The sequence below is a fragment of the Pyxicephalus adspersus genome, chromosome 2 (genome assembly GCF_032062135.1).
Source record: "Pyxicephalus adspersus chromosome 2, UCB_Pads_2.0, whole genome shotgun sequence".
In the NCBI taxonomy this organism is placed as follows: domain Eukaryota; kingdom Metazoa; phylum Chordata; class Amphibia; order Anura; family Pyxicephalidae; genus Pyxicephalus; species Pyxicephalus adspersus.
Window position 1 is genome coordinate 126,329,521 of NC_092859.1, and position 26,206 is coordinate 126,355,726.

Below are 26,206 nucleotides of genomic sequence, written 5' to 3' on the forward strand. Positions count from 1 at the left end.
TTGCAGACGTGACTGTCAGGAAAGCAGTTGTGAAGGCTGCAAAAGGCAAGGCACTCACAGGTAGTTAGGGTATGAGGAAGTGACGGGGTGGAAGAGTTTATAATCTAAAGGCTATATAGGTAGGATACAGAAGATTATATTTTAGGAGTTCGTATACTGTCCAAAGATTGGAAGTTTCTTTGTTATTTTGGCTGTTTTTTTTAATATTTTTCAAGCCACAATGTTCTTCCACCTAAAGTTGTATCTTAGTTTCATTAGCTTTTTTAACATTCCTATCATTTTTATTATTTGATTGAAATTAGATAACTAGACAATTGATGGAATGTTACAATATTAAAAAGGCCAGCCTTACAGAGCATGATGAAGATGAACAGAGGAGTAGGAGGGGGTGCTGAGAAGTTCCTGGCTTTGCCCCTTTCCAGATGAAATAGAAAAATGAGTGTGTGGCAATGAGTGTGTGACAGCCTAATATCTTAGTATGTAACTGTGCAAATATCAGGTCTTTGCGATTCTTAAAACTGTTTTTTCTTTTAGTGAGAAGCTGTGATGGCAGAGGCACAAGCAAATTTCACGTTGTTGGAGTTACAGGCCGCCATGAAGTTTTTGTTTCTCCAGGGAAAGTCAGCAAAGGACATTCACACTGAGATGTCACAAACACTGGGGAAGAAATATCCTTCCTACAGCACTGTCAAAACATGGATATCTCGTTTCAAGACTGGGCATTTCATTGTTGAAGATGAGCCCCACAGTGGGCGCCCCCCAACTTCAACTGACCCGGCAACCTGCGATGAGCTGATTATTGAGGACCGGTTAATATCTGCAAAACAAATAGCCCAGATACTTGACATGTGCAAGCTTTCAAAATGTGCCAAAATGTTTAAATGGTGTTTAGAAGAAGGAACGAGTTGAAGCATCAAAAGCCGTTTTGGCCCATTTTGAAGCTGCACAGGACTTTTTGGCTAGGTTAGTGACTGAGGATGAAACCTGGTTCCACATCAATGATCCTGAAACCAAGGAACAGTCAAAGTCAAAATTTTGTTGTTTGTTTTTTTTTAAATGCAAAACCTTTTATTAAAAAAAAAAGAAAAAAAAAGTGCAGCACCGGCCCCTAGTTCTGATTGCCTATGCGAACGTGAATAAATAGGAGCGCAGAGCTTTCCGGGATACCTACGACAGGCATCCTGGGAGGCTCTTGGGTGCTCCTTCTGCTCATGCTTTAGCATCTCGGCCATGCACAGAAAACCTAGAATGGATCTGGTCCAGGATTCAAAACTGATTACTGATCACCCAGCTTCACTGATGAAAGTGTAAAGAAAAAAAAATTGCCAATCTCACTTATGTGCAGTGAAATCAGCAAGTTTTTTTTCCAACCTATGTCACTGATCTCGCACCTGGGTTGGGTGACGTAGGAAGAAGAATCCGGAAGAAGAGACGAAGATGGCGACGCACGGTTGGATGCTGGGACAACGCGGGACCCAATGCAAGACACCCCCGGATGGATCAGACTGCCCTGCCAGGTTGAAGGTAAGTGTTTCTTTTTTTATTTTTCAAAGGCAGTTTTCAGTTTAGTTCCTCTTTAAGTGCAGCAGAAGAGTGTTGTCAATTAAAACAGCAAGGTGGAAACTTGCCAGATTTATGACAGATCAGCAAACTTTTTTTTCTGTACTTGTCATATAAAACATTGTAAAATGTGTATTACATTTTATTTCTGTATTTTGAAAGATATACAGATACATAAAGACACAAAAGATTTGTCCCTACCCTATTTATAATTGACCTTGCCATTCATTACTCAGTGGTCAGAACATAAATACAAAGGCAGATCTCACTTATAAGGTAGCTGAGTGGATAGCACTCGTGTTCTAGTCAGAACACTATCTGCATGGAGTTTGTATGTTCTCCTGTGTTTATTTTTGGCTATTTTGCTATTTTGGCTTCCTCTAACATCTCTATTTGGCTTTCTCCCCATAATAATGACCCTAGACAGTGTAAATGACATATGACTATGGTAGGGAAATTATTGTGTTGCCCTATGAGGTGCATATACTGACATGACTATGGACATTGTACAGCACTGCATAATATGTTGCTGCTAAATAAATACAGGATGATAATAATCTCACATAAATGTGTATTGTCTTTATTTTTGTTTCATATTTTTTCAGATATTAAACACTATTTGGTACATTCTGAATTATGTGTGAAGCACCTGGCACCTGTTGGGAGCAAACGTTCATTTGGCACCCATAATAAACCTGTATTACCAGACAAAAGGGTATTGAGATTTCGTATATACTGTAATTAATGAACACTGCATATTATGTTGGTGCTTTATAAATAATAATATTAATATTTTCACCATATAAGTAAATATGAGTCCATCATAGCAGGACCTGAATATTGAGCTGATCCATTCATCTGATAGATGGCTGCTGTGGAATTGTATTATAGCACCACCTGGTGGAATGTTCTGTATCTGCTCCTGATGTATTACCCCTGCAGCCTCATTATACTTTATGCACTGTATTTAACACCAGGAAATTCCTGGGGGGTTCTAATGGGGGTTTTATCCATCTGTAATACTACGCCGCACAGTAATGCAAACAGAAAGACCAATTAAAGTGAGCATATGTATTTAATGTTTTCATTTTGAATCTCATTTAGTTAGTACAAATATTTGAATGTGTATTTTTGTAATATAGTGATGTTTAAACATTTTCATTCTTTTAGTGCTGTTTAGTATGCTAATATTTTGCCTTTTCTGGTTCCTCTCTACCCCTCCCCTCCATCAAAATGTCAATTAGGTTATTAAATGAAACTTTTCTGTTTTGATTTTTATCATACATGCTTTTAGATGTAGCAATATCATCACTAAGTCATTAAGAGCATGGGGTGCGAGGGGCTGACAAGGTGCTGTGCAAAGCTTCCTGAACACAGGAAGATGTAGAAATGTCCTCATATGATGCTAAGTCCATATGGCTAAATGAATAAGGGGCAATTTATCCAGAAAGGGAAGGGCTAGATCAGCCTTTTTCACCATCTAGAGCAGTGTTTCTTGACCTTTTTAACAAGGGGGAACCCCTTTAAATAACTTTCAGGTCCTTATAGATAATGCTGGATGTCCATCAGCCAGGAAATAGGATGGGCTCTGTCTAAGTTGCTGCAGTTACTAAGCACTTCTGTACATAGCAGTCTGTGTGAAAATCAGAAAAAGCAAATTTAATACAGAAGAAACACCTGTACAACTGTGCATGACCGAAGTATCCCCCTCCTATTGTGTGATACTTCCCCCAACTTCCAGATTGTAAGCTCTTCGGGGCAGGATCCTCTCCTCCTGTGTCACTTTTTGTATTTGTCTGTCATTTGCAATCCCTATTTAATGTACAGCGCTGCGTAATATAATCCTGTTTAATAATAATAATATGAAAAATAATAACTCGAGTAAAGTTCAGCTTTCAATAAGGGCTTCTTGAACCATCTAATGGTGGAAAATGTTTTTGCTATTTATTCTGCCCCTTTCCTCAGAACTAAATAGTAATATTATTCTGACTTTTGTGTGTATCAGCTGGACTGGACAAGGATTCCATATGTATTGGTCATTCGTATGACTGTACTTGCTCCAGTTGTTACAGTGGGAGGAAAAAATGTCTATGGTCTGCGGCCAAAAAATAATCCCCAGCTTTGGTAATCAGTAGAAGAAAAATGAGTACTGTGGTTAGGGAAAGGAAAAATGCCTGGCATCCAATGATACCCTGCTGCTTTGCCTCCTGTGCCACTGACGCACCCTACAAGAACTTTACTGCTATTGTCAGACAGAAGATATCATCACCCGATAGCAGCCAAGGAATTGTGCTATGTGTACAGCACGTGTTTGTTTATCTGTCACTGGAAACAATCACAAAAAAATATTTCCAGTGCCAATCCTCCGATGTCCATCAGATGTCTGTATGGGGATATAATAGTAAAGTATCTGCACTCAGGGCCCCTAGCCCAGGATATCCCACTGGCCCCAATGCCCTCCCATCCCCAGCCTATTCCTCCTTCAATGTACAGGTATCCAGCTGGAATAATCTTGCCTATTGTTGTTTGCATTTGCAATCTGAAACCAATCAAATCCCCACACTGTATTACCCAGTCCTACTACCAATCATTCTATAATACTTTCATTTTATTTTGGAATAATTTTTTTTTTTATCTTTATTATTCAATTGGCTAGGAAGTTTGCATGTTCACTAAGCTTTTACTAATAACGTTCGGTCCCACGCTGATTTTACACTATTTTGTAAAGGAGCTATGCCATCTTTAAATATGGCCCACCAGGTAACCAACACAGAATAGGTTTATTGATTATTATTCATTTACACCCACCAGGATGTGTATGGAGGATCCAGCAAAGGAATCAAAAGACTTGTCATGACAACAAGAGCTGGAGCCAAAAATGAAACACATGGATTAGTCTTTATTCATCAACTCTAACAATCACCTAAAAGGGCAATATATATTACTGTTTCATGCAAGTTTAATTGGGAAATACCAATTTGTTTCAGTTTGATGAATGCATATATATATATATATATATATATATATAATAAGTCAGATGTGATTGGCTATGTGATTGGCAAAGCTTATGTTCCCTAGCTTGAACTTAGCAGTGTAAACCCCTCCTTCCACACTAGGGTAATAATTACTTTCTTTGGAATTGTATAAATGGGAGATAAAAGTTATACCATTCTTAGTGGCTTGTTCTAATGCCCAAATTGCATTACACAGTAAAAATAGAATTATGTGCGATTGCTTTTCTTTCAGTAGCATCATATGGTGGGTGGGATGCTGATGTTGACTCCTGCACACTTCACCCTAAATCATTCAATAAATAAAATACCGTGTGAAGAGGACAGACCTGCACTGAACCCCTCTATACTTATGGTTTGAGACTAAATGCACCTTGTTTTAACATACCGGGGCTGGTAAACCATGCAAGAACAAGCAAATTTTAGGTGAACAACAAACATTACATTAATCAAAAATCAGAATACACCAATTCCAATACATGGTAAAAAAAACCTAGGCATTTGACTTTCTTATGTTGTCTTATTAATCCAATTGCACTCTTCTGTCTTTTGTTATCAGCTATTTTATGCTTTGCTATGCCAACTGTAATGTCTTCCATTGGTCTTCCTGACAAAAAGACTGATGTATAGAGGGAAGAGCATTCCCTAATATGAAATCTCCATCTCAGATCTCTCCAGTGAAGGTTATCAGCACTTCTAATGACTGCACATATATCAAGAAACTTGAGAGCAATGATCTAAAGACATTGTGATAAAAAATACCATAATAAAGTAAATTGATTATTGACATGTTTCTGTGGCTGTTCATGTAACAATTTACTTTTTTATCATTGTACCAGTCAAAACTTTAAATGTCAGTTCCGTAAAAAAGGAGGTTTTAGTTGCATGTAGAATCTGATGCGTTTAATTGTGGGTACAGTCACATACAGGTTGACATTCAAAAATCTGTCCATCGATAATTTGGTTCCTTCAGATTTCCGGCATGGATTTCGTATCACAAATCAGCTGTTGGGTCTTGCTTGTATGTGCTTTCCTGCTCATTCCTTCCCCTTTATTTGCTGCTGTATAGCCCCATTATGGATTCAGCATCCCATTAAAGGACTGTACAGGTAGTCATTTTCTGTTAAATATTTACAGCATAAATAACCATAAAAAATCTGGAATTTTTGAAAATCCAGCACTCCTCAGGTCTGGATGTTGCCGGATTTTGAATGTCAACCTGTATTAGCCTGTTGGAGTCTAAAGCAGCATGGCGATATATAAGGAACACAGTAGCTTTGTATTATGGCAGTGGGCATTGAAAGCAATATTATATTCTGTATACTACCTGGCCTAAAAACCTCACACACAATAATATTTCCATGGACCACCTTTAGTTTTGATTAATATACATAATATCACAACATTTATTTCCACCCAGAGTTGCATACATTTATCGACATCTTTTATTGATGATGGGAGAGTCAGACGCTGTGAAAATCTCATTCAGCACATCACAAAAATTCTGAATGGGGTTAAGGTTTGGACTTTGTGATGGCAACCCATGTGCGAAAATGATGTCCCACCAGAACCACTTTTTCATAATCTGTTTCCTTTATACAGTAGAACCCCAGTTATCCGGAACTCAGATAAGCAGAAAATTCAAGTAACCGGCACCTGACATCTCTACTTTCTTGATTGCTCTTGCAGCCCGAGTGGAGCTGTGGCATATGTTCTGCATCCAAGAGCACATGCCACAGCTCCGATAGGGTTGGGGAGCAATCAGGAGAGCGGAGCTTCGTTCTGTGATTGGCTGAGAAAAGGGAAACCTGGTGAAAGCTTAAGTGTCATCAGGGTTTCCCTTTTCTCAGCTATTCATCACTAGAGGTGAATGGGGACAGGTCTCCCCATTCAAGGCTAGTGCTGAATGGCTTTCAGAGTAACCTCAGTTAACCAGAAACTACACATATCTGGAATCGGCCATTCCTTGTGAGTGCCCGTTAACTGAGGTTCTACTTTAATTAAGAGAAGTCTACAATTTTAAAAAATGGTAGCCAGGCAGGGTTCTCTCCTCCTGTATCTATATAAATCCTGTTTATTAATAATAATAATAATAATAATAATAATAATCCTCAATGATAAAATGGAAGCTTTTATAATTGATTGTTCACCTTGGACCACCTATTATTTGCTAAGAAATTTCACAACTTTGTAATATACACCTCATATTCACATAAATACTCCAGATTTAATTGGTCTGGACAAGATCTGACGCCTCTCTTGCATTACATGGATATTATTTACATCTCAGCCCTCTCCCCTGTGCCCTTCCACCCTCTTCCTTCTACTACTTCTGCCCTAAGTTCTCTATGGTCCTATTCTTCCAATTCCTTCTTTGTCATCCAAGATTTTTCACCTAATGTTGACTCTATACAGATGGTTATGGGCTGTGGTTATTTCCGCTTCTTTATTGGTGGATTGTAAATAGCAAACTGTTTTCAAATACTTGGTTTTATGTATTATACTCAGGGATCCGCAGGACTATACAGTATATTTTACTCTTGGACTTTTATGTCACCTGGTATATTTTTGTCATACCAGAATTGTAAATGTTTCTACTACAAAAATGTTGCCTTCTTGTTACTGTATCTTTATTTACGTGAAACAAATAAAAAAGATTGAAAATAATTTAAAAATTCTTTAGAACACTCCCAAGTTACACAATCTCTACACAACACTTTCTCTTTCCATACAACACATGTAATGACAATCATTCCCTGCTGAAAGAAGGCTGGGACAGGAAAGTCCTCTCCTCAGTCAGAATAGATTTTGGGAACTATAGGGAAGTCCAACAACGATGACATGAACAATAAACTCATCATCCCCATCCATCTGGCTGGGAAATTGAAAACATCTCTGATTTTCACATCATTTTTTGGATTAAATGTTTACCAAGAATGGCTAAAACAAGTAAATCTGGAATAAAAAAAGTAATTAATTGATCTGCTTAGCACCTAGTATTGGATTGTGATTCCATGGCCAATGGAATATCCCATTCCAGCTCTCAATCGAGGAATTGTTGTAAATGAACTGTATATGGCAAATTCAAATTGGGGAGAAGAGTTATGGTAGACATTATATGTTTCCCCCTGGATGTCAGTTTCAACCAATATCACAATTGATTTAAACTGAACCTTGTGATTGACTACAAATATTCAGTGTACCATTCACTGGTTTGATAGTCAATCTGAAATACAACCAAACTACTATTATATTAAATCAAATATCAATCATAACACAAAAAGTGATTCAGATTTTCCTATGCTGGCTAATCAATGTATTATATAAAAACCCCATGCCTAATGAGTTTTTCATTATCATTCCACCTAAATATCAAATGTATATACATTATAAAAAATTTTACCAATTATAATTTTACTAATTAATTTTACTAATTTGTTTTTTATTTGACTGCCAAAAATACCCAGGTGAGATTAAATCTGTCCTTTGTCATTGGAACATGTGACCCTCAATAGATTTTTTCTTTTATTCTCATTCCAGTTAAAACTGTAAAATTTTAGATTTCCCCTCACTTTCTGTTCCGGAGACAATAGTCTTCATAATATAAATTGAAATGAAGTGTTCTCAAAAAAACTTGATTAAAAATCTGCAGGAGGCTGCAAAAAAGATTTGCCTGGAGTTTTCCTTAAGCCATAGAAAATTTCATTCTTTTGCCTTCTGCAATTAATTTACTTGACATTGATCCATAAAACAAAAAAATTTTTTATAAATAATGTTTCTTTGTAATCAGTATCTAGGGATGTTTTTGCCTAGAAAGGACAATTTGAAAGGAAAGGAGACACATTTTCCTGTAGTATGTATTGTCATATTGTACAAACAGGAAGTATGAAGCACAGCAATACGCAGAACAAATAAATACTAAAACTGGAAACATCAATGGTTTTCTTGGCATGGCTGATAACCTACTGGCTCACCGCATAGGATCTCACTTATCTCAGGAAAACCACAATTGTAAAATAATTGCTATAACACAATTACAAGACTATACAGATAGGGATCAGGAAATGAGATAAGTAAGGAAGTGCTCTCATAGGGCTATAAATATCTCTTATCATTTTGCTCTTAAAAGTATATTATATCTTATCATATGTAAAACTACACTTCTATGCATACAAAGCTATCCTTTACTACATGGGCTGTTATCAATCATGATCACCAGTGTGACCAACAGTCGCTGCTGCTCCCTTATGATTGATAATAGTCTTTACAGGTGGGCGGCTGGCACCCAACAGCGTAACTGAACAGCATTGTGCTATTACTCATAAATGACTGCAAGCCAGATCTGGTCATTTACTTTTACAATTACATAGTCAGGAATCACCCATGCCTTTACTGAGTTTATGTAGGGGGGTAAGCCAAAAGGTGCCAGGGAATGGATTACTAAAGTTACTGTGATGTATTATAACAATACCAAACAAATTCTGTATACCTTACAATAATTGGTTTATGGTATAGATAACATGTTATGTAGTTATATATTATTTTTTTTATAATATAGCAGCGCTTCCCTATACTTTGTGTTTGATGTACATCATCAATGGCTATCTTTTTCCCATTACATGCCTCCTATTATTGCAAAAATGGAAAACATGAATCTATGAACCTTCATAACTCCAAACCTATCACACCTATATATTCTAAAATTACCATACAACCGACGGGGGATAACTAATGTAATTTCCTATGGCGGGTGATGCAGCAGGGTGCCTCCCATTCATCCTCTCCCCTCCTTATAGAACTGAAAAGTGTTGTGTACAGCACTTGTTTGTTCTAGTGGAGGGGTGGGCAAACTTCTTTACGCAGGGGCCACAATCTGACCTAAAATTTGGCAAACAGGCCGGGGCGATTGGAGAGTGAACGTGACGTCATGATGGCATAACCCTGCCCACTCTCCCATCGCAGGCTCAGATCCCCCCCCCAGCGAGGTCCTTCTCCTGACCCTGCTCGGGGCGGCACCGGCCAGAGCCGCGGACCACCCAAAGGGCCGGAGAACCATCCCTATTGAGCCGTATATGGCCCGCGGGCTGTAGTTTGCCCATGCCTGTTTATAATTCACCAAAAACAAGAGAAATTGTTTCCAGCAACAAAAATCCAGTGTGTGTAACAATTATAACAATTATGATTGTCTCAGGTGTAAAATCAGTTTTGAATAAACCTTAAACCTTGTTTATTTCATGGAGCAGTTAAAAAAAAGACTGCAAAAAATGCATTAACTAGTAAGATCATTTCAACAGGCTGCATAATTGTAAAGTGGTCATCGCTTGTTGGACTTGTAATGGTCAAAACGAATGTATTTTGGCATTTGCAGCAAAAATCGCCATAACTACCGGAACTTTATATTACCAACATTTCAAGGTAATTGCAAAGCCTCTTGGGACATGTTCCTATAGATAGTCCATAGGGGCTCTGCACTTAAAGCAGACCTAAACTAACATTTTTATCTTACATAAAAGAGTACTACACCAAAATCTGTTGTACAATATTTAATATCCATTTGTGTGTATATGAAGAATATGGATTCCAATTTAAAATATGTGCTTCAGCACTTTTTTATACAGCCATTATACAAACATCCGCACTGACCTGCAGTTCTCTCCTATCCCCCTTCCCCCCCAAAAAAGCCTTTTTGGTCACACATGTAAAGCCTTTGTAGCTTCTATAATTCATTTGTCCAAGTGAATTGAAGCAATTTATGACCTGAAAATCACATGGTAAGGCCCTAGGTCAAAGGTTACATATCTTGATCAAGTTTGACATTCAATTTTATTCCATGAATAAAAGAAAAATACAGCTGACAATGGAGGGTTATAGCACAAGAAATAGGTACCGTTAGAGAACAAAGCATTTTTGTTTTCATCAGCAGTGAGGACACTCATGTCTCTACACAGAGTAAAACTATAAACGAAGGGATTATAGAAATCCCCTTGAAAACACTTGGACTCCATGAATTCAATTCCTATATATATATATATATATATATATATATATATATATATATATATAAATGTGTGTGTATAGAGGAAGAGAGACAGAGAGAAAGCAGAGATGAATGTGCTCAAAACATAATGTCATTGTCTATATTCCCACCACTTTGTTCAGCATTCACGAAAGGCTGGATGAAATTTTCTTTTTAAATCATTTTTTTTTTCCTACCAGTTTAGTGTTTATCTGTTTTGATTTGTTTTTCTACAATTTATCTTTTCAAGTGAAACTCAGCAGGACTCAGAAGTTCCCATCACATGGTTCAAGAAGTAGCCACTTGTAAGTTTACCGCATGTCTTTTTGAGGGATAAAGCAGGTCTACAATTGTATACAATATAACCAAACTATTTGATGTTTGTTCTAAGAGATGCAAACTTCAAAGCATCTAATAAAGGAGATAGCCACCCAAGATGAAATTCCCTGAGGAGCCCACAATCTCCCAAACTAATACAGGAAGATACTCTGATAGCTTCGGATTCTGTAGAATGAGAGATACCTACTGTCATGCCCTGGCTATAAACATCATGGAAAAACATGAAAAGATTTCTAACAGCAAAGTTCAGTAACCAAAATTCTCTTTTTTTTATATTTAGTTGGCACTACAAACTCAAGATTTTGCCTACTGAGTTAAATCAAATTTATTTAGGTCTATAGACCAGATTGTGTTGTTTCAAGTAGATTTCCTCATCACATTATTTAATAATATAATTGCAGAATGACCGATAGTCATAAGAGGAGACTGAAAAATGTTTAATTTTAAATCTTATGTCATTTGTTAGAACATAAATATATTTACATAACTTTGCATCATACTCACAAAAACGGGAAAAATTACAAAAACTAATACATTTTATACCTCAAACATTGCTAACAAATTTTAATTGAATTTGAATCCAATTTGATTTCATAAACAGCTAACATATTGCTCCAAAATTAGGTCCAACATGTCTCATAGACAGTATTCCCTGCGGGGTTGAAGGTAAGTGTTTTTTGTTTCTAGTTTTCAGTTTAGGTCCTCTTTAAGAAGAGCTGTCCTGCAGCCACATGGCCTGCACCCATGGTCGCTATGCTCATGTTCACATTTATACTTTTGACAATATCTTAGATATCATATTTTATGTGCAGTACCCAGTGCTGAATACTAAACCAGGCAACCTAGGCCTGGACTATGGCTGGTCAATGACTGGAAGATGGGCTTTATCTAGGCCAATAAATCAATAACTCTTGACTGCCACTGTTAAAGAGTCAACAAGGAAACTGTATCTCTAATATTGCCACAGACTCCAGTTTTCAGAACTTCCCTAGGTAAGTCTCCCACCCATGCTGTGTAGTATTAGTATGTGCACCATGCTGTGGGGCAGAGATTGTTTCATAGGCAGACACTGAGTTATATATCTGTACAAACTCCGCATTTATTTTCCATTTTCTGTGCTGCTTTCAACCTGAGCTGGGATTATCTCTTTAGAAGTCTGTAATAATATTATTTGTTTATTGCATATTTTATCATTATAATATTGTAAAATATTAATTTTGGTTTAATATTATAGCTTTTTGTTCACAACAAAAAAAAAAACACACAGACATGTCCACAATAAATAAACTTCTTATTTCTTATGGAAATTTATATTTTTTATTTAGTAGGTACGAATGTAATTGTTTGGAGATTTATTTGGGGTTGTAGATTTTATTTCTAGCTGTAATATTAAAAAGTTTATAATAAGACTTAAAGGGGTTGATTTATAAGGCACTGAAACATTCCCTGGTGGAGAATCAATTTTTGCCATTGAAACAAATGGACATAAAATGTTCTCTACCAGACAATATTTCAGTGAATGATTCATTTACTGCCTAATAAAAAGACCCTAAATTTTATATTCTGCCAACATTTTTAATATTGTATGGAATAGGTAGTGCAGAGATAATACTCGTATCAGGTTATCCTTTGCAGTCCTACACCCTACTAGGGCGATTACCCTTCACTTACTTGCCAAAAGGCACTACAGGAAATAAAAGTACATTTATCAAATTAAACACACTTTTTGTTCCAGAGAGATGGAACCTGTGTCCCTATTATAGACTAGAACAATTTTTTTATCATTATTATTTGATTTTTGTTAAAAAAAGCCAACATTTCCAAAAAAAAATGATAAAGAACAAACAAAAAAGGCAAGTAAACAAATAGGCCCAAAAGAGCATTGAACACATATATAAACTGAACAGAAAGTAATATCTGTATGCTATAATTAACAACTTTATGTAATATAACTTAGAAAAAAGGCTATGAGTAGGCCAGTAATTCGGTATTTTTAAAGTATATGCAATGGGAACTAACAAAAAGGTACAGAGCAGTGAAAAAGAAGGAATGAAAAAAGAAAATAAGGGGTAATAAATAGTCCCCTCCCCAAGATCAGTGACAAACCTTTCAGTCCATGTCTTGCAATGTAATATACCTAGCGGTGGACTGAGTAAAGTCCTAAGATAGGTAACAAAGCAGTGCCAGATATTCTGATCTCCGATAAAATGTAATCCGGTAATACCCTGTATGTACTGTATTTCTCCACTCACCAACCACCAGGGTTAATCAGGTATAGCCTTTAAGCTTAATATTGTTTACTCTAAAAATTTAGTGCTTTTATGTCGGTGGCAAAGCTTGTTTCCACAATGAAGGAATACACGATAATAACTTTGGAAGCCTCTGAAAACCCTAAAAAAAAAAAAGCAAACAAGAACATTAACTTTAAATTAGAACAGCCTTTGTGTGCCAGATTTCATTAACACCTAAAAATCTTCCCTTATGATTTAACACTATTGTTATGTATAGTTGAAAAAGTATTAGACAAGATCAGCTGTTCTCCTGACAAAAAGAAACAGTAAAACTACATACACACGTCCAATGCTTCTCGCCCGAGGGCCAATATCGGATGAGAATCTGGCGTGTGTACAGCGCCCGTTGTCCATCGTCCGAACGACCGTCCTGGCGAATCAACGTACAATGGACGACAAACAATCGTAATGGAAGTGAAGGGTGAGAGAGCGCAGTGGTGTGCCGTTCTATCGTTCTCCCCTCTCCATAGAGCAGAACGATGCTGTATGTACATCACTGCATCGTGCAACTGTTAGTCGTTGGAAAGGATCATAAAAGATCCTTTCCAACAACAAATATTGCATGTGTGTACCTAGCTCTAGGCACAGTATGATCATAGGGTATACAATAGGTGATATTTGTATGCATGCTGGCATTTTGCAATAATCAGATGCTTCAATGGAACAATCGTACGTGCTTTTGATCATCAGAACTTTGGAAGCAATCTTTACCAAACAAATGTTTGACAAACATTTCTTGGCAATAATAGCTGAATGGTTAGTTTACTATTTAAGGAAATTAAACATGTTCCATGTTGTTTCCTTTGTGTCTGTTTTTTGAGGATCACGATTTGCTTGAGGATGAACGCATGATTCTCTACCTATCATTCTCTCTATCATCTGCTTGTCTATAGCCAACTTAAGTTCGCAGTATACATCTACTCACTTATTTTGTATTTACCAGGAAATTCTCAGTACTAGGATTTGGCTAGGATCAAAGAACAACTGACAAACAATTGTCAAATGGAGCTTCACATTCCACATCAAAAGCAATACCAGCACTTTGATGTTGTAAGACTTTGTGATTGCAGCAAGCATCTTCCATTTACCATCCTTTTGTGACCCCTATTTGTCTATTTTTCTACATGTCCTGTTTGCTGTCTGCTGTGCATGCTATATATCAACTAAGCAACTATCACATACTGGAACTATTTATTCCACATACTCTTTGGTGTGATCCAAAACAACTCCTGGCACTTACAGTTCTGTTACAGAAGGTTCTCAATGCTACTTTCCCATAGAAAAAAAAAAGTTAGAAGCGGGAGAAATAAAAATAATACGTTTGATTTTCATTCGATTTTGCATTGTGTTAGTACAGTAGTTGGTTTAAAAATGTATGGCCATTATTCAATAAAACTCTGCCAAATTGTAGTAACTTAAAGCAACCAATCAGTACATATCTTATACTGATATAACACTAAAGTTAATTCTGACTGTTTGCTATAAATTACTGTATAAGAAATAAGTATGAAAGAAATTTGTTGTAAATGAGACTAAAAGTCTTGATAATACAACTTATGTTGTACCATATTTGTCACATGAAATTTTGGAGTTCAAGTAAACCTTAAAAAAGCAAGCCTTCCAAAAAATAACACATTTGTATCTTTAATTAGGTTAAGTTGGCCAATATCAGTTAAACACTCAACTACATATCAATTAAATGAACACAATGCAAAAATCATATCTTTACAATTGGACTGATATAAATAAACATAACAAAACATAACTAAAGCAGATCTCCTGGAGTTTGTACCCCTCTACCTCCTGTATCCCCTCCATATTTCAAATCTCTATTTTAAATAGGGGAACACAGCTTCCTAAAAATTCAATTTACTCGCCTATATTTGTAGTTGTGGTATTCACCAAGTTTTAAAGTTCTCTCTTTCTCAGTGCACAGCTTTACTTTCTTCCTGTTTAGGTGCCCATATCACTAACTTGGTGACATAGACTCTACTAATTGACTGTCCAGCATTGGGGACCTTAGAGCACAGTATAATGATACAATATTCCAAAAAAAGGGAAGGGTATTTCACACAATCCCTTCAATTAGAAAGTAGAATTTATAGATAATTCCTAGTACTCTGATTGAACATACAAATAAAGTAAACAGGATTTATTTTATTGGCAATGGTAGGTAAAATGACGTTAATTTATATATCAACCAATAATGTGAGTGAAAATGAAGTCGAAATTATTAAGTTACATGTTTCCTGTCATATAGTTAAAAATAGTAAGTTTGCAATCCAGGTTACATGCGGAGACATGTTAAAGGGACTCACAATATCAGTGTTCACGGGTAATTTAGCTTGAGTGACTTCACAAGTTAGATACTGAGGTATGGTGGAATAATGTTAGCAAATGGCCATTATAAAACAGGTCTCTTGATAAGGTCAGGAAGCACAGGTGGTAAAGGCCACTGGTTGGAAGGACACCACAGTGCCATGAATAGGTGGCGGCACAATATTTACCTTAAATAATAACATATTACACATAACATTCATATGTTAAAAATAGGGGGGAAGAGTGTATACTTGTAACTGTAATTAGTACAATAAATTACAGAAAAACAAAATAAAAGTACATCTTTTGCACAATATTTGTAGCCAGTATAGCAGACTACTAGAAGGGTCAATATCCTATAAACTATATAGGGTGAAATCAACATTAGTGTTGGTGTTCAAATTCGGTTTGTCCCTATATTGAACCTGAAAATGGCTGTTCAAGTTTGGGTAGAACCGACCTGAAAAAAACTAGATTCGACGGTAAAAATTTGGATAAACAAAATGTAAAAATGTGTTAAAAAAATTATTGTTAAATTAGTTTATAAAGTGTTTGTGTTTATTTAACTATTTTTTTTTTACAGGTTATCCTGCAATGACATATTACTCTGTAACACACTTTCCAGCATAGTAATATTCTGATACATTTTTCTTTTATCCACTTCAAGAAAAATATAACAAATGTATCATATTACGGTGCTGGAAAAAATGTTACAGCGTAAGAGATACTTGCCACCTGGGCATCTTTTAAATGATTAAAGCAGAGTCTGCAATCATTGAGAAGAGTGTGCCATCCCCGGGGCACTACAGGTTAATTAACCTGTAGTGCCCTGGGTATTGCACACTGAGCTAATCAATGATTCCAGCCAGGGCTGCAATCATTGAGAAGAGTGTGCGATCCCCAGGGCACTACACTATGTGACCGTGGGAACTTTGAGGTCACAGCTGTGACTGCAGGCGATCCCTGGGGCACTACAGGTTAATTAACCTGTAGTGCCCCGGGGATGGTATTGGAACTGCAGAGTTTATCTGCAGTTCAGTTCCCACGGTCACATGACCGTGGGAACTTTGTGGTCACAGCTGTGATTGCAGGCGATCCCCAGGCAATAGAGGTTGAATAGGGACAAGTTTCCCCATTCATCACATCTAGTGCCCTGTTATCTTGGATAGAGAAACTCTATCCAAGAACACATACTACTAGCAACAGCAATAAGGATCAATGTTGCAGTCCTGTAGTATGTGTTCCTGGATAGAGTTTCTTTATCCAAGAACACAGGACTCCTTGTGTTCTTGGATAGAGAAACTCTATCCAAGAACACTTACAACTAGTAAAGAGCTGCAAAAGCAATCTAATTGCTCTTGCAGCCTTTAATAGTCCCTAAAAATAACCCGAATTCTCCCACCATTGACTACAATAGTGTTCGAATTCGGCATTCGATCACCCGAACAATATCTCCCTATTCGATCGAATAGCTGTCGAATTGAATAGTGAGATATTCGACCAACACTAGTCAACATCTCTAGGCATCATGCCTAACAAATAAAATTATTTCTGTCTGTAATCTGTAAAGATCCCCGTAATACTAAACTGTTGATTACTAAGAATCATGTTATAGTTCTAAAAGGCTTAGTAAATTCTATTCATAAACAAATACATAAGCAAATAATTTCTTTTATTATGGATATGTTTAGTTTTCTCTCTGGGCATATTGCTCTTTATTGCTTTCTTTTTACTTTATACTCATTTATTACTAACAACAATTTAATATGACTGAATACCATATGCTCAACATATGCTATCCTGCGCAATTTTTAACAATACCCTTTTTATATGCTTAGAGACCACCAAAGTCTTAATTCCTGTTATCTCTCATTATCTCTTTCTTGAACTACTGCAACATCCTTTTATCTGGTATTTAACTAATTAGATTCTTGTCTCTAAAATCTGTAAAAATGCTGGATCCAGACTTATCTAACTTTCTCACGATTCCTCATATGTTGCTTCTTTTTGCTAATCTCTACACTGGTTTCCATTTCACCTGCAATCAAAGTCAAGCCACACAGCTTTGAATTTAAATTGCTGCCCTGCTCCTGTCCCACCTATGTTTTTAACCTGATAAATAGACCCCTAACCATCCATTTTACTCCTTTAATGACCCACTAATGACTTCCTTACGGTATACCTTTCCCTGCATATGACTATCCTTGAGAAGCTTCTGCTCTATGGATTTCCCTCATTTGTTCTAAAAGGGTTTGCACTTGCCAATAACAAACTTAACAAGAACCAAAAATGTATTTTTCCAAACGTGTCTACCCATCTTCATTTCTCTTTTAACCATCCCTAATTACCCAACAATTCATTGCTTTACCAATATATGCTACCCCCCACCTTGTGGATCATAAGAAGGTATACACTGTGTGCAAGCTTGCCATCTGTAGCCCCTATTTATTGTACTATGTGTAATGTATTGGCACTTTATAAATTAAAATATTATTAATACCATATGTGTGCAGAAACAGGTCCTGTATATGTTTTTTTCAGTATTTTCTGCAAACTTCACAATGTGGTTTTCCATGAATAAATCTTCAAAATCATCCTAACATTAACTAATATTAAATGTTGCTTTGTACCTAAATTCACGTTCTGAATGGAAATGAAGAGCAGCTGCTTCTCATTCTACTAGTCATTCGTCATGAGAAGTAACTGCTCATCCTTTAAACCATAATATACATGGGCTATTTACAGAATGAAAAGATGCTGATCTGGTTATCATCATCCAAATTTCAGCACTTTTGAAGTACACCAGGACATAGCAAAGGGGCTACTAGAAGTTTGGGAAAAAAAGCTTACAGGAGAACAATAGGCACAAACATTTTACCTAAACATCATCTATTTACAGAATTTCTAGTGATCAATTCTGCAGATGTTTATTTCATATGGTACTGTTCAACTATTAACTTCAATAAACCATTTTACATGTTATTATTATATTACATATAATATATATTATGCTGAAATGTTAGGTTTCAATATACCAGTCTCGGGAGTAATTCTCTAGGTGAAGTCTGATGGGCTGAGTCATCCAATAGCACTGTATACTTCTTGGATTCTTCAAAATTGCTCTTTATGGAATATGTAAAAATAACATATTTTAGTATTAGATCAGGGTTTCTCATCATTTAATTAGTAAATATCTTTTTAACTACAGCCCAGCCAGGCTTGTGCTTAGCCAAATGGCATTGATTTAAACATACAGCGACATTATTTTTACTAAAACTGGCAATGGGCAACAAGAGGCCATCAACGAAACCTTAATAACACAGGTGAAAGCTTTATCCTTAGTAAAAACCTGCAATAATTGCAAGTAATTCATTTTATGACTGCTTTATAATCTGTTAAACACTTGAGCACTAAAAGAATTCCTTCCTACCATTCACTCTATGGCGGTGGTCGGCAACCTTTTGGACATCATGGACCACTATATTCACATAGTCCGGACTGCGCATGCCCGGGGAGCTATCTCTCACTCAAAGGGGAGGAAACTTCCCCCAGAGTGACGTCATGATGCCAGAACTCAACCACTCTCCTATTGCAGGTGGGACATGGTCCGCGGCTCATGGTCCCTCTCCTGCCGTTATCTGGGTATATTCAGATCTTTCCTTCATTATGTCAGAGATGTCCAAATGGCTTGGGGTCTAGTGATTGGTATTCTAATGTCTAAAAAGATAAAGGACTAGTCACCAGTATGCCTATAGGTTCCCTAAAGTTGATCCTACTGATTTATGCCATGTTCCACACTGTGTCTGCATGGTTAAGGTCATTATGGTAAAAGCAAACACTGGTAGGGTAAAGATTAGGAAGCAGTAGGATAAATTGAGGAAACACTGATCTTTAGTATAAATAATATGAAATAATATTATGAAATAATGAAATGTTTGATCTGCCGGTCCTCAGGTATGTACAGCTCCTCCTCCTTCCTTCCAAACATAGAGGAACAGCACAACAGTCCGGTACCACTTTTGCCTTTGCAGTGTAAGATGCCAGGATCAAATCTAGGCCAGGATGCTATTTGCAAACAATTTGTATGTTCTTAGAATGTTTACATTAGATTTCTCCAGGCACTCCAGGTTTCCTCCCACATGCAAACAAAACATGCAGTTAGGTTGATTGGCTCCACTCAAAACTATCCTGAGACTGTGTTAATGAACTATGACTATGGTTTTTGTAAAGCACGGCTTAATAGAAGTGGAGTGGCTGGAGTGGATACACTTCGTCAGTGAAGATGGGTGAACCAGCAAACCTGGAATGGATTTGATAGAAAATATTTTAAATCCTGGACCAGATCCATTCCAGGTTTGGTGGATCACCAACTTCACTTATAAAAGTGTATCCTCTTCAGCCTTGGAGAGCTTTCATAAATCAAGCCCTTTGTTTCAATGTGTCCCAGGTGCCTTTAAGTGGGTGATATAATTAAGTTTAAATTAATGGATACACAGAAATAAAATAAGGATCTCAGATTTTAAATCACAAAAACCTGGCCAATGTACTATTTTCAGTTTTACAGTCAGGAGCTGAATATTTAGGTTAGCATAATAAATATCAAATGGTTCCCTGGCTTCATTTTTTGGAGCCTGATTTATTGAAGGAGTATTTATTATCCTAAATATCCAGTAGGATTAATAGTATAAAATAAAGTTTTCCCTCTAAATTTGATTTGGTATTAAGTAAATCAATCTACCAGGCCAGGAATTTCCAGTTGGTGAGTCCTAGCACATTTATGTGTCTCAGCAGCAGCAGGTTTGGGTCGCCTCCTCACTAATCATTGTCTAACAATAGCCAATTTGATCTTTGCCTCTGAATTTTAATAGATGGGAGTAATCATCTGTTAAAATACAGACAGACAGCCAATGTCAGTCTTTAGCAAAGTTCAATGGAAGGGAACTCTGAGCACTACTGCCAATCTGCTTCCAACTACTTCCCCACTTTTACATCAAACACTGGCCATGCAGGACAAGCACCTTTTGCCACCTGCAATACAGACATCCGTCTGGGTGGATGTGGACTTGAGAGGCAAGCAATGCACTGCTACCTACTGAGAGTGCCAGCAGCGAGGATAAGGATCATTTGTGCCTACAGGCATTATGCTATACTTACACATATATTCCATGTTTTGGGTTTTTACTACAACTGCATGAAACAGAGAAAATGACCATTAGCATCCACATTTCAAAAGCATATGGTGTGTGTCTTGTGTCCATTAAACAAATTAAAGAGATTTCAGATTGTTTCCCCAATGTACTGTATAGTTACTGCTGTCATCCTTGGTTCTGAGCTTTTTCAAAATGTTGTCCGAGCAAAAATTAAAAACTAAGCCGAGCAAAAATACCCAACTCACGTCACTAAATTGTTCTTCAGCAGCAAATGTTCACATACGAGGGGGTGCTGAGAAGTTCCTGGCTTTGCCCCCTTCCAGATGAAATAGAAAAATTAGTGTGAGGGCATATGACAGCCTAATATCTTAGTATGTAACTGTGCAAATATCAGGTCTTTGCGATTCTTAAAACAGTTTTTTCTTTTAGTGAGAAGCTGTGATGGCAGAGGCACAAGCAAGTCTCAGGTTGTTGGAGTTACTGGCCATCATGAAGTTTTTGTTTCTCCATGGAAAGTCAGCAAAGGACATTCACACTGAGATGTCACAACACTGGGGGAGAAGTGTCCTTCCTACAGCACTGTAATAACCTGGATATCTCGTTTCAAGACTGGGCATATCACCGTTGAAGATGAGCCCCACAGTGGGCGCCCCCAACCTCAACTGACCCAACAACCCCCGATGCTGTCCATGAGCTGTTATTATTGAGGACCGGCGAATATCCCCAAAAAGATAGCCCAGATACTTGACAACTCACGGAAGCTTGGGTTTGTTATCATCACTATCCTAGACATGGGTTCTGAAATGTTTGAATGTGCCAGCCTACAACAGATTTCATGGCAGATCAAACCGCCACCTTCCCACTTACATACTATTATCATTTTGAGTAGCTTTATGGTCACCACTGTAACCAATGCACAATGTCACATGATGCCTGGGTTTCATAGAGTAAGTAGCCCCTGCTTCAGAATCCTTTATAGAGCAATGAGTGGAGGTGCTAATTGTTTTTAGTGACCTTAGATATAGAAAGTGTTCAGTATAGGCTGCGCAGTACAAGTTTAGGAGATTACTGAAGCTCAGGACTCTGAATTCTGTACAAACTTTAACCTTTGTTACCAATTGCTTTTATTGTTAGTAAAGTAAAACACTAATTATTTAACACACTTTTATTTTATTGTAATTACACCACCTGTTATGCTCCAGATGTTTGTTTAACCCAGCTACTTCAGTTATTTTATTGTTATTTTACAGCCTAGATGTAGATGTAAATGTGTAACTTATATTTCCTTTCCCAAGGTATTTCATTCTGTTTATTTACAGTAGTATGTGCAACGTAGTACTGTGCTTTTTAAACTGGCTGACCAGAAACCACAAAAATCAAAAGCTTTGCAACATATACAATCATCACAGTCTCTGACAGTCTCTTTATAAACTAAAACATCATGACAATCTCTGATATTCCCTTTTTAAATTAATATAAAGACATTCTCAAATGGTGTCTTTAAACATAAATCATCACAGTTACAAAGTTACATAGTAGGTTAGGTTGTGAAAAGACATAAGTCCATCAAGTTCAGCAACTAGGGAAATTGAGTGACACCCGGCTCACCACGCATACGCTGTCGGGAGCGGTGATTTTAGTGATCCGTGGAACCGAGAAGGTTGGCGACCCCTGGTATAAGACATAGTTTGTCCAGAGGAAGGCAAAAAAACCTTGGTACAATTTGCTTTAACAGGGGGAAAAAAATTCCTTCCTGATCTCATAAAGGAATTGAATGTTCCCTGGATCAACGGTCTCTGTTATCTGTATTTTAAAGCCTTAATACTCAGTTATATTCTGTGCTTCTAGAAATATATCAAGCCTTTTCTTAAAGCAATCTATAGTAGTTGCTGAAACTACTTCCTGAGGGAGCTGATTCCACATTTTGACAGACCTTACAGTGAAGAATCCCTTCCTTATCCGGAGCTTAAACTTCTTTTCCTCCAGACGCAAAGAGTGCCCTCTTGTCCTTTGTAATGATCTCAAAGTGAATAAATGGGAAGAGAGTTCTCTATATGGACCGTTTATATATTTATATAGGGTGATCATATCCCCCTTTTATGTCTCTTCTCTCAATTCAGTTTAGCTAATCTCCTCATAGCTGAGCTCCTCCATTCCTTTTATTAGTTTAGTTACCCTTCTCTGCAATCTCTCCAATTCTACAATGTCCTTTTTGTAAACTGGTGCCCAAAACTGGAATGCATACCAATGCTTTGTACAGGGGCAGGATAATGTCTCCATCTCTGCAGTCTATTCCTCTTTTAATACAATAAAGTACTTTACTAGCTTTAGATATTGCAGCTTGGCATTGTATGATGTTATTAATTATATAATATACCAGAACCCCCAGATCATTTTCCATTTCTGACTCCCCCAAATGTATTCCCCCTAGACCAAGGGTCGGCAAAGTTTTATGGCCACTAGGCCATTTAAGGGGTGGATGGGAGCACACTGGGCCGGACCCGCCCTAATGCCTCTGCCTACAACCAGGGAACACCCCCTGAAGTGAAATCCCTCTCCTCTGTATGCATTGCGGAGAAGAGGGATTTACCTTCAGGGAGCTTTCCCTATTTACCGCGGCGGCAGAAGTATCAACGCCCCCCACAGTATATAGGGGAGCAACTGCAAGGGGGCAGCACCGGAGCTCCGGCGGGTCTGGTTCTGGTAGTTCCTAACGCCAGCATAACTTTACATTTATCTATATTACATGTCATTGGCCATTTGGCTGCCCAATCAAACAGTTCATGACAGTCTTTAAACTAATAACATTATGGCAATCTCTGATAGCTGCTTTTAAATTATTAATATCATGACAGTCTCTAAACTAATAACACCAGGGCAGTTTCTAATGGTCTATAAGCTACTAACATTGTGGCAATCTCTGATAGTTTCTTTTAAACATATAGGCCCTGATTTATTGAAGCTCTCCAACGCTAGAAAGAATACACTTTCCATAGGGAAGCTGGGTGATCCAGCCAACCTGGAATGGAAAAGTCATTTGATATTTGTTAGCAAATGTTTTTATTCCAGGACCAGACCCATTCCAGGTTTGCTGGATCACCCAGCTTCACTGGTAAAAGTGTATCCTCTTCAGGCTTGGAGAGCTTTGGTAAATAAAGTCCATAACATCATGGCAGTCCCAGATAGTCTCTTTAAACATATATCATCATGGGATCATCATCGTCTCTAAATTAATATCATAATAGTCTCTAACAGTCCTTAAACTACTAACACTGTGGCAGTCTCTGATAGTCTTTTTTTATTCGTAATAACATCACAAGTGGTAATGTAATGCTAATAATGTAATACTAAATGTATTACATCATAGCAGTGTCTGACGGTACCTCTAAATGAATTACACCATGGCAGCATCTTTTCAAACAGTCACCCTTTTTAGTTATTACTATTATTACACGGTACCAACATATTAAGCAACGCTGTACAAAGTCCATAGTCTTGTTACTAGCTGTCCATCAAAGTGGCTCAAATTCTAATGTCCCTACCATAGTCATATGTCTTTATTACAGTCTAAGGTCAGTTTTGAGGGGAAGCCAATTAACCAAACTGCATGTTATTGGAATGTTGGAGGAAACCAGAGTACCTGCAAACTCCATGCAGAAGTCCTGGCCGATATTCAAACCTGGGACCTAGCGCTGCAAAGCGTGAGCTACCTCTGAGCCACCATTATCTGTAACAGGTCCTGGAACATTAAATACATTTTTACCAGTCTCTTCCAACATGGTGATGGTAAAATTAAGGCAGGGACAGATCTAGTTACTGCTGGTTTGAGCACGGAGCCTTGGGAATGATGTAGAAAAGATTGGAAAATTTTCATGTATTGTATTATTTATTTTCCCTTATTTATTTATATTGCTATGGCTGGTTTCAAGGCTCTGATAACTCTGGATAAAATCCTGGGGTCAAGAGAAGCAAAATTTACACTCTATACTCCCTGAAAAACACTTAATTTTATGAACACCTCAGCATTTTGGAAAGCGCATGCTACTAAAGTAGCAGGAAACAGCAGCCCACGAAAGGAAGCCAACCATAGAGCCTGCAAAAGGAACTGACTAAGTGTTTTCCATATCGATCACATTTTATTTAGCTTGTGTTTGTTTAGGTAGTAGCATTGTTCATACTGTATTATGTCTATGATATTGTATCTCATCAGCACTGCATTATAGAATATTGACTCATGTTCTTTATAGGCCATTGGGGTGACTTCAGTATAAGCACAACTGAGCTGTGAACAAGAGGTTACCTAAAGGACAAGCCAGGGACTTTTTTTAGCTGCTCAGAGTTTAAACACCAGATTACAAGGCAAAGAGAATTGTCACTGTTTGTTGCCAGATGCATCAGTGGATCATATTGCAGGCTTCTACTGGAAAGGAAACAGGGTGGAATAAAACATGAATCATTCTCATACTTGGTGGATTAAAAAACAATAACTTTGCTGTGGAATGGTGCAGATCTGTAAAAGAACTCTCAATTAAACGTGGGAATCGTGGGGGTAGGACAGTTAAATAAAAGTGTTTGGTAAAGCTTGCAGTAGGTGTATATTCTTATAAACAATACAAAAAATCCCCTAGCACTTCATCCAGCTATCCAGCATAGGGACCTTGGCTAAAAACTTTATCTAACCCTTAAGGGGGCCATACGCATGCATTGTTTTCAATAAATTATATGGTAAATTCAATAGAAACATAAACATATATTAAAAGGCATACATATATTGAAAAAAACACCATCCCCATGGTGAAACATGATAATAGTAGTATTATGCTTTGGGGTTGCTTTTCTTACGCCAGAACTAGGGCTTTGGATAAAGTGGAGAGAATTATGAACAGTCCAAATATCAGTCACCTGCTTGGACCTGACGGACCACTGATTTCATGGATTTCAGACCGTGCCGTGTGTCATTTAAAGGGGAAGACACCTCCCCTGAAGTGATGTCATAATGCCAGAACCGCCCACTCTCCCAATACAGGCTGCAGAGATACAACCCACCCACCGCCCCTGCAATCCATACAGGATACATGGTCCACATCTCTGGCCGGTGCACCCCAGTGGGGTCAGGTGAAGGACCCTGTTGGGGGGCGCACTGGCCAGAGCCGCAGGTCACCAAAATTTCCACCAGTTGCCGACCTCTGATCTACCATAGAAGCTTAATGGCCAGCTAGATATACATAACAATACACAACACATTAAACTAAAATTCATGGTGTTAAAGGGAAACTATTTTGTGCCTTTCCCCATAAGGGAAATACCTTTACCTTTATTAGTATTTGTTACATGAAATCATTACTATAGTTACATACTATCAGTTTTGTGATTGTAGTATGTATCTGTTGTTTTTTCCCTAAACAATACCACTTCACAATGTCAACAGTAACCACGCTGCCATATTATGATAAGTATTTTGTTTAGTTGATAAAGCTATAAAGCAATATAAACTAAACACCAGCAAACCATTATTGTGAT